The sequence below is a fragment of the Globicephala melas genome, chromosome 9 (assembly GCF_963455315.2).
Source record: "Globicephala melas chromosome 9, mGloMel1.2, whole genome shotgun sequence".
Lineage (NCBI taxonomy): Eukaryota > Metazoa > Chordata > Mammalia > Artiodactyla > Delphinidae > Globicephala > Globicephala melas.
The window spans coordinates 63,720,636-63,729,859 of NC_083322.1; the positions used below are offsets into that span (position 1 = coordinate 63,720,636).

At 33.2% G+C, this 9,224-nt stretch overlaps 1 protein-coding gene across 11 annotated transcripts in view; it reads left to right on the forward strand.

Moving 5' to 3' along the window:
- Window positions 1-9,224, forward strand: part of PHF14 (PHD finger protein 14) — a 199,902-nt gene that overhangs the window by 110,824 nt on the left and 79,854 nt on the right. The window lies entirely within an intron of this gene.

Below are 9,224 nucleotides of genomic sequence, written 5' to 3' on the forward strand. Positions count from 1 at the left end.
ACACTGTGATTCTTTCTTTATCTTTTTTTTTTTTATTTGTTTGCTTTGTTTTTTGATGTGCAACTTGAACCTTCATTCCTGACAGCACCTATTTCCATTCTTCTCATGCTCCTTATTTCATCACCTTTTCTCTTCCTTCTTCATATTTAACAAATGACCTCGTCTCCTGCTTCACATAGGAAACAGAAGCCATCAGACAGAAATGCCTAAACTTTCTGACATGGAACCTGTAACTTACATATAACCTTATTGATATCCATAGGCATCTCTCTTCCACCACCCTTCCCTCTCTTTTCATAACAGTACAGTAGAAGAGGTGTTCCCTGTCACTTTTATCCAACAAGTACTCTTAACTCCAACCTACCAAACTATGTGGATTTTCTGACATACTCTTCTTAAAAATTCCTCTGTACTTTCCTTCTGCATTAAATTTTACCCCACATATTCTCTCCCTGATAAATTCCTACTTACCTTTTAACACTTGCTTTAATCCTCTGTTAATCTTTTTTGTTTTGTTTTGTTAATCCTTTCCTCAACCTGCTCTCTCCTGCTCATCAAGCAAGATAGTCTGTCTACCTGATATGCTTCATTGGCAGTTTATATAGGCCTCTATGCTAATAATACTTACCACTCTGTATTGAATCTCTCCTATTCAGAGTCTTACACTTTTGTTCACTTGACCCCTCCATCAGACTGTGAATTTAATGAAGAGTTATACTTATATCTCAAGTGCTGGGATAAAATTTGGCATACTATAATCTTTCCGTAATTCTTTGGATGGATAGTTTGTAAAAGATCACTTGGTTAGTGTGAATTAGGTTTAGGACCCAGACCTCTTGACTTCAGCATTCATTATCATACTGTTTCTACAGGTTCTGTGTTATTAAGTCCTTACAATAATCCTACTCTTTTTAAAGAGACTATTATAGTGCACAATTGTGTCCTTACATGCCCTATTAACAGTATTATTAGTTTTAATGAAATGTTTATACTTTTTAACACTTTTAGTCTAGTATCTGGACTGTTCATCATTTTAGTTGTCATTTTAGTTTTAGAGAATATAGCTCCTTCTGGATTAACTGCACAAGCCTTTTCATTGTTTAAATACTGGAAATAACTTTTGCAGTGTCATGTCACTGTATGTCATTGGGTTTCCACATTTCCCTTTTGTGACAGTAGCTACTTTTATTCTGTGACATTTAGTCTGGTCACTTGAGTGGAAGTGGTACAAAAAAACTTAATTCTTCATGCATTGTTTGACCTTTAATCTTCACAGTCACATCTTTTTAAATTCTGCACCCATTATAGTAGTATTAGTATATCCCATGTATAAAATTGCTCACTTTATAAATTTCCTACTTCTTGTTCTGATGTTGTTTGGCGGTCTTAAATCCCTGAAAATAATTTTTGGTAACGATGTGTGGTTTATTGATATCAGCCAGACATGTTATCTGTGGGCAAACTTTTCAGTCTCATTAAGCCTCTTTTTATACTGGTAAATAAGAATAACTCTTCTTTTATATATAAATATATATAAACACACATATGTATACATAAAATATACATAACATTGCTCCCTTTATACTTCACTTCTTAACGTGTAGTACTCGAAGATACGAATTAGATTTGGGGGAATTTCCTGGCAGTCCAGTGGTTAGGACTCGGTGCTTTCACTGCTGTGGCCAGAGTTCAATCCATGGTTGGGGAACTAAGGTCCTTCAAGCCGTGCAGTGCGGCCAAAAAAAAAAAAAAGAAGTTAGATTTGGAATTAGATTGTTTTCATCTTGTTTTTTTATCTTTATCAACTACAATTTTGATTTATACTGACTTTATTAGTTAATAGAACTAGAGTTAGAAACTAGAACACAGTAAGTGAAATAATTACCAGAATCTTCTGAAAATTGCCAGAATTTTCAAAAGATTCATTTACTGTTAAATAGGATTTTTTTTTTTCATTTTAAAACCCTGCATATTTAAAAGAAAGAGAAAAGGTTCTTGTGATCTTTGTTCCTTTGCCAAAACAATACCTTTTCTCATTTACCCAAATTGGTTATTATGGTATTTAATTCTATGCTAGGCAAGGGTATGTTGTCATTTGACCAAAGTTTGTTTTATTACACCCTTACTTTAATTCTTTGGTGAATGAAAGTAAAGAAAGAAATTTGGAAGAAAATTAAGAAGTGAATAACCCAGGTTCTACAGCCTTTCTTTCATAGATACTCTATCAGTTACACAATTCTTTATAGTTTTCCTCTGAACCTTATCTGAATACTCCATAGTTTCTTTAAAAGTTGAAATTCAGAACTCTGGAAACAGTTTTTAATGAGGTACTTAATGTATGTCTATATTCTTAAAATACTTAGGCAAGTTTGAGAAAAATTACCTCATGACTATACTATTAAACAACTGTATGATTTGACTTTAGTATAATATTGTTCATGTATTGTGTGTGTGTATATGTCAAAGATAATACATGAAGGGCCCTAAGTGTGTACAAAGATAATACATGAAGGGCCCTAAGTGTGATTTAGCCAGTTTTGATACATTGAACTACATAAAAGTAACTCTTTAAGTATGTTCTCTCCAAATAATAGCAAATGGAGGAGGACTTCTGCTTTGAGTGAAATTGTTAGGCACTCCCTGTAGCGCTCAGTAAATCAGATGGACACAGACAGCTGCACAAGGAAGATAGGCCTAGGAAAGACTAAATAAGTGGGGTTCAGTCACATCCAAGTGAAATTATATCAGTCAATGACTTTCTTTTTAAGTGATTGGAATCTTCCAGACCCATTTCTTTTGTCCGTTTACTCATTTGTGTCAATTATTAAAGAATTGAAAAATTGCCTGATTATATCAAGAACCTTGTTGTGACATGACCTGTAAATGTAGATCTTTTTAAAAGGAAAGTTGAGTTTCATGTAGTGAGAGCCTTGAGCACTCTGACCAAAAATTTATTTGACTGTGCTTTTGACGCTTTCATTTGTAAAGAAAGTATGGAATCTATTTTCTCCCTATTTTTTTAAAAATAAGATTCCTATGTTTATTCTCATCAAATTTATTTTCTAAACTATTCAATATTTATTAAGGATATTAAAATGCATTTATTTATTCATACATCAAACTGTTATATGGAAGGTATATAAGAGACATCAGAATTTAGAGGATGATGGGAATATTCCTAAAAGGATGAGGGAGAAATCTTATGTAAACCAAGGAGAAATTTGAGTTGCATCTTGAAGTATGTATGAGCAGGTTTCAGAAGATTGAGATGGGAGGTACCAAATCCTTCAAGAGAATGAATATGAATAAAGAAATAGCGTGGGATCCTTGGAGTCATTTGTAATGTAGGTTAAAGGTAGATTGGGGCCTGGATTCAGTCTAAAGATTTTAAGAGTCGTAATGGGGATTTATTGAAGGTAAGAGATAATAGGGAGAATAGTCCTTTAGGAGATTGATATTGTGGTGGCCTGTGCGATGAAGGAATGGGCAGCTGGAGATAGACCAATTTGGGGGCCTAGAACTTAGACTGATGGAAAAATAAATGGAAAGGATTCAGTAGATTCAGGAGACGTAAGTTCACAGTAGAAGTTACAGCAGATAATTAACGAAAATGAGGAGGCAAGGAAGAAAGGGGAGTGTTAAACCAAATTATCCGACTTTAAGGTAACTAATTTGAAAGAATGGTGATACCAATAACAGAAAGATTAGTGGCTATATTTATTTTTTGTAGACAAATACAATAGGTGAATGACATCATAGGGAATTGTGAGGTTTCTTTTTAGGAGTTATTGAAGTAGAAATTTTCAGAATGCACTTAAAGTTATGTGATTATAAATACAGAGAGGAATCCAAACCCTGGAAATAGATCTAGTAACTGTTACAGATCTGTTCTGTACAACTCAAGTATCCAATCCTAATTTTCCTACCTTTACTTTAAGTAAATGACTGTGTCTCTGTGTCTCTGAAGGTCTGGTAAGGAATCATGTTCCATAAGAACAGAGGAACTGAAAGAATTGGGTAGATGTCCTTGGTTTAGTTGGACCACAGGCTGAGTCCAGAGAAATTGAATTATCTCATAGGAGATCCTCAAGATGAGATTGTTTAATATTCTGTGGGTTTTTTTTTAAAGCTTTGTTTTGGTGACCACAGTATTTATGTGTACAAATAATATTTGTCTGTGCTTAGTTGAATGTCAACTGGAATATTTGTAATTTGTCTCCTACCTCCCTTTATTTTTTTTAGCTTTTGTTTCTATGCCTCTTTCTTTGTGATTTCTTCACAGCAGCTGAATTTAGTCTACTTTAAGGCTCTTAATCTTTAGGGTACATTGAAATCACCGGAAAGGCTTATTAAACCACAGAATTTCTGCTTTGGACGCTCTGGAGTGGTGCCCAAGAATTTGTATTTGTAATAAATTCTCAGCTGTTGCTCATTCTGATGATTCGGGGACCATACTCTGAGAACCACTGCTTTGTTCCAGAAGCCCTTTAGCTGAAGCTTTAAGATAGTGGTTCTCAGCTTGGCTAGAGATGCAAGTTACCCGTAGGAAGAATTACAAACAACAACGATCATAAAATTATTCGTGGAGATTCTGAATCAGTAGGTTCTAAATCTGTGGAGTAGAGTTTGGCAGAGGCAGAGTTAAGGCTGGCTTAATCCTCATCTGAAAGTCTCCCTTTCTTTCACATTCTCAAGTTCATTGTTTATCCCCATTGCATGTAACTCAGCAACTTTTTCAATATCATCACACTGAATAAGAATCAGTGAAGTGTGAACACTCCCAGATCTTGGCATATTTGTCTCTTCCTCTATTTCTGTCTTTCTGGCATTCTTTGCCTTCATTTTTCTCTACCCGTGATCTATCAAAGTCACCATGATGTGAAAATGAAGACTTTAACATTTAAATTTCAATTTAAAGGGAGATGTGGTGGGGGGAAGGGGGGGAGTGTATGTGCTCAATTTTTCTGTAAATCTAAAACTTCTAAAAAATAAAGTCCATTAATTAAAATTTAAAGGCAGGTAAGTGAAATTTTCATGTATATTTAAAAAATTTTGTTATAAAAATATACTTACAAAAATCAAAAATATAAAAAAAGTTTGAATTACTATGATCTTATAGCATCTTAGTATATTTACTTTTATTCATATAATTTTAATAATTGTATTCAAAAAGTTTAAAATATATACCTGCTGTGCATTATTTGAAAACTAAAAATATCAGAGTAATTGGGGAACCATTTTCCATCATAACGTTTCTTGATCTCCATTTCTTTTTTTCCCATTTTTTCGGCTTACTTAAGACCTTTCTCATTGTCTACACTGTTCTCTGTGATGTTATTCTGTACACCTTAGCTGCTTCAGTGTTTCCTCTTGCCTTCTTTCTATGTTTCTCACTTCTGATTAGGCCTCCTTGGATCCCACTCTCTTTGCCTTGGCTGTCCACATTTTTTATTGCTAGAGTATAACTGCTTTCTGTAGCTCTAATGTATCTTGATTCCTCCAACCTTCTGGGTTCTTCTCTTGCCTGATTAAATGGCCTAAACCCAAACTCCAGTCATTGAAGAAATTCTACCAGAATCCTCCCTAACTTTCAGAGCAGGCCATGCATTCTCCTGCTTCTTCATTTTCTGTTGAGCCCAGCTGTTCTTTATTCTCCAAATACAATTATTCCAAGGCTGTCTTGAACATTTACTGAACCATTCAGGGTAAAAGAGTCTAAAATTTAAAATTAAATGCTTTATACCACTGTTCTTAGGAGTTACTTGGCCATCCCTAACACTAAGAGTGTTCCCGTTATGCCCTAGACCTGGCTTTATAAAAAGCAGTGATCAATGATTTTAGTTAATGTCTTTAGAACTAAATTGATGCTGTATTGTACATCATGAAGAGATTAGTTTCTAAAGAGGAAATTAGAAAATAAACTGGGTCTTGTGAAGGAAAGAACTTAGAAGTTACATTTTAAGAATGCTTTTCTATTAGTAAAAATTGGAAAAGATGTTTAATATTCAAAATATTTATATTTGGATAATGAAAGTAGACAAGCTGCCACTGAATCTGTCTTATTAAGGTGGTATTCTGATAAAATTTGGATTGAAAAAATGTTTATTCAGTATATTTTTTTCCTTTATAATTAAGTTGATTTGATGATTTGTTAGACATGTGGAATAGCTAACCTGCTTCACACATTTAATATTCAATGTATGACATTCTTTGATTTTCATATCTATATTAAAACATTAAACCTTTAAGTAACTTAGTGTGATTTATAAATATTTTTATGTTACATTATCAGTGTTTGAATTTTTAAATTTTCTTTTTCTCTTTAAAATAAATGCATTATAGACAAGTAAATTGTATTTAAAGAAAACAGAAGCCTGAACATGGTAACCATTAATTACATAGTGAAGTGTGGTATTTCTGGAGTATGCAGTTTTAGAGTAGTAAACATCATAATTTCTAGCATATATAGCAATGAAATGTTTCTCGTTTCACTCATTTATTTTTCTGTAAAATTTATTTTTTGTAATTTCAAACTCATTTTCTATTGCAATGTGGTAATATTGTTAACTTGTTAACTTACACAAAAGGGATTATCTATTGTTAAGAAAGACTGGGACTCCACCCATAGTTCTGCTACTGGCTAGATGAATGACCTTGAATTAAGTTACCATGATAGTCATTTTCTCATCTATAAAGTGAAGGCATCAACCTCAATTTTTCCCCAGATTTTGTAACTTTTGTAACTCAAAGCAATTTCAAAACAAGTATTAATACAATACAGTTCTGAAAAGGATCTCACTATTCTTTGACACTTGAATCATCTGCTCAGTATCACTACTAAAGCCACAGGGAAAAAGCTACTGCCAGGGATAGAAGTGTATAAGTAACCCATTCCCTCTTGAGGCAGCTCTGACCACTGGCAATTTCTTTCTCCAAGTGAGCTAGCATATCTCTTCTTAATAATTTCAATCCTTGGAATCATATAAAACAAGCATAATCCAGCTTCTAGTATTAGAAACCAACTATATTGTTTTCTGGTTTTTCTTTCTTTTTTATTTTGAAACATCCTGTTAAATCTGTTCCTCCTATAACAAGGTTTTGATCTGTGTTGGTTTTTTATAGTTTCAGACATATAAAATAGACATATTAATGGAATTAGAATTTGTAGATAAGATTGGATATAAATTTTGGAGTTGATGATGAATTTTGATATCTAGGTAATAATGTATAAGAATCTCATATTTTTAACATTTTAATCGAACCCCATAGACATGTTAAAAGTCTGTATGAACTGGAAATTAAAATAATGCTAGTGTTAGATGCTTACTATATCCCAGGCTCTATTCTCTGCTTTCTAAGTGTATTATCTCATTCAGTTTTTAACAACAGTCCTCTGAGGTATGGCCATCTCCATTTTGGAGATTAGGTAACTGAGGTACAGAGGCACTAAGCATCATGAAATAGAAGTTATTCCAATTATATATTGAAATTCTGTTCTATAAATTGTTATATATTAGAATACATTTTTTTCCTTCCATTAAATACTACTAGTGTTTGATAAATTTACTGTTGTTCATATTAGTTGCTGAGATTTATAGAGTGCTTATTAAGGGCCAATGTGCTAATGCTTTGTATAGTTGATCTCATGTAATCCTCAAGGAAACTCCATTACACAGATATTGATTTTATCCCTATCTTATGGGTGAGGAAATTGAGAAGTATTCCTTGTTCAAGATCATACAGCTAGGAAGTGGTAGAGTTAGAGTTTTGAGTCTAGGCAGTCTTGACTGTGTTGCTAATGCGCTAATCATTAGGCATACCGCTCACCAAACTGTGCTCCTTTAGCATATTTGACTTCATTGGGGCAAAAGTAGGTGCTTTTTCTTGGTAGGCATCCAACTATACAGGATAACAGACCATTGGTGCTTGCATCAGGGAAGCCCTTTGAAAATAGTTAATTCCCTTTTTTCTACATTAATTTGTAAGTAAGCTTATTAGAAGCATATGGAATAAATAGAAAGCCAAGACTTGAACTCTGATATAAAAGACCACATAGTAGTCTTTTGTCCTAAGACGGTAGCAGCCAAGACAAGTCATGTTGCTTACTCTGAATATTAAGTGAAATTTTAGGATGGAAGAATACTAGTTAGAGCTTTTCAGTTTTTTTCAAAGTTAAATTTAGATTTAATTAGAATTTAAAGCAGATTTCTGTGACATCTAATGTATCTATTGGGTTGGCCAAAAAGTTCATTCAGTTAGTGAATCGTTCAATAAAATTCTTGGTGAAAATGAAAAATGTCTTTTATTTTTACTTAAAACCAAACGAATTTTTTGGCCAACCCAATATATATTTAAATTCCTATCAGTGTTAACTACAAATGAATCTTTGGGTTGTCTGCTACTCTCTATCGTTTGTGCATGTAATTAAAACTTAAATGTACTTCTGTGGTAAATGATGTGGTTGCTTCCTCTTTCATTTTGCTTATCTAGTAGTGCTTAACCTGCAGGCAAAGCACTTCTCAGAATATCAGATTTAGAATGTGCTTACATTTCATCACTTGGAGCGTGAAGCACTGAGAAAAGTTAGCACATGTGACTATTTAGCAAGGGAATTCAGCTCTTCCTATCTATTTCCTTGTTACTCAACGAGGGAATTCTGTTCTTTCTGTTTACTTCTCATATGCTGATAAGTACATGTCTCTGAAAACTATGTTTCACGTTATATTCTTTTTTTCTTGTACAATTTTATTTTTCCTTTCTTTGGAGTTTATTCATTTTGGCATGGTAGCTCGTCGATGGCATAGTAGTGCTTTATTTATCTGTGATTGTGCCACTTTTCACTTTCTTTTTCTCAGTAGAACTTAGAAGCATTAAACACATCTCTCTAATACTTAAATATTGAAATGAACTTTTTCTATACTGTGTGACTAGTTGGTAATTTAATCTCATCTGCACAGATGTAAATATCTGAAGGAAATGATAAAATTTTGTTTTCCACAATCAAAAAGAAAGTTACTTCTCATCACCAGGCATCTAAAATTTCTCCTCTGAAAATGCGTCGGTAGGGAAATAAATATAAGAAAAACTAAAGAAAGTTTTGAAAAATAAATGCAAGTGAATGACTTGAAAATTTGGCCAAAACTAGTGTTTTATAATCAATGACCAGGTCTTTACAGTGAGGTGTATTCTCTGTTACTTTTGTTGCACAAATCTACTAAAATAGC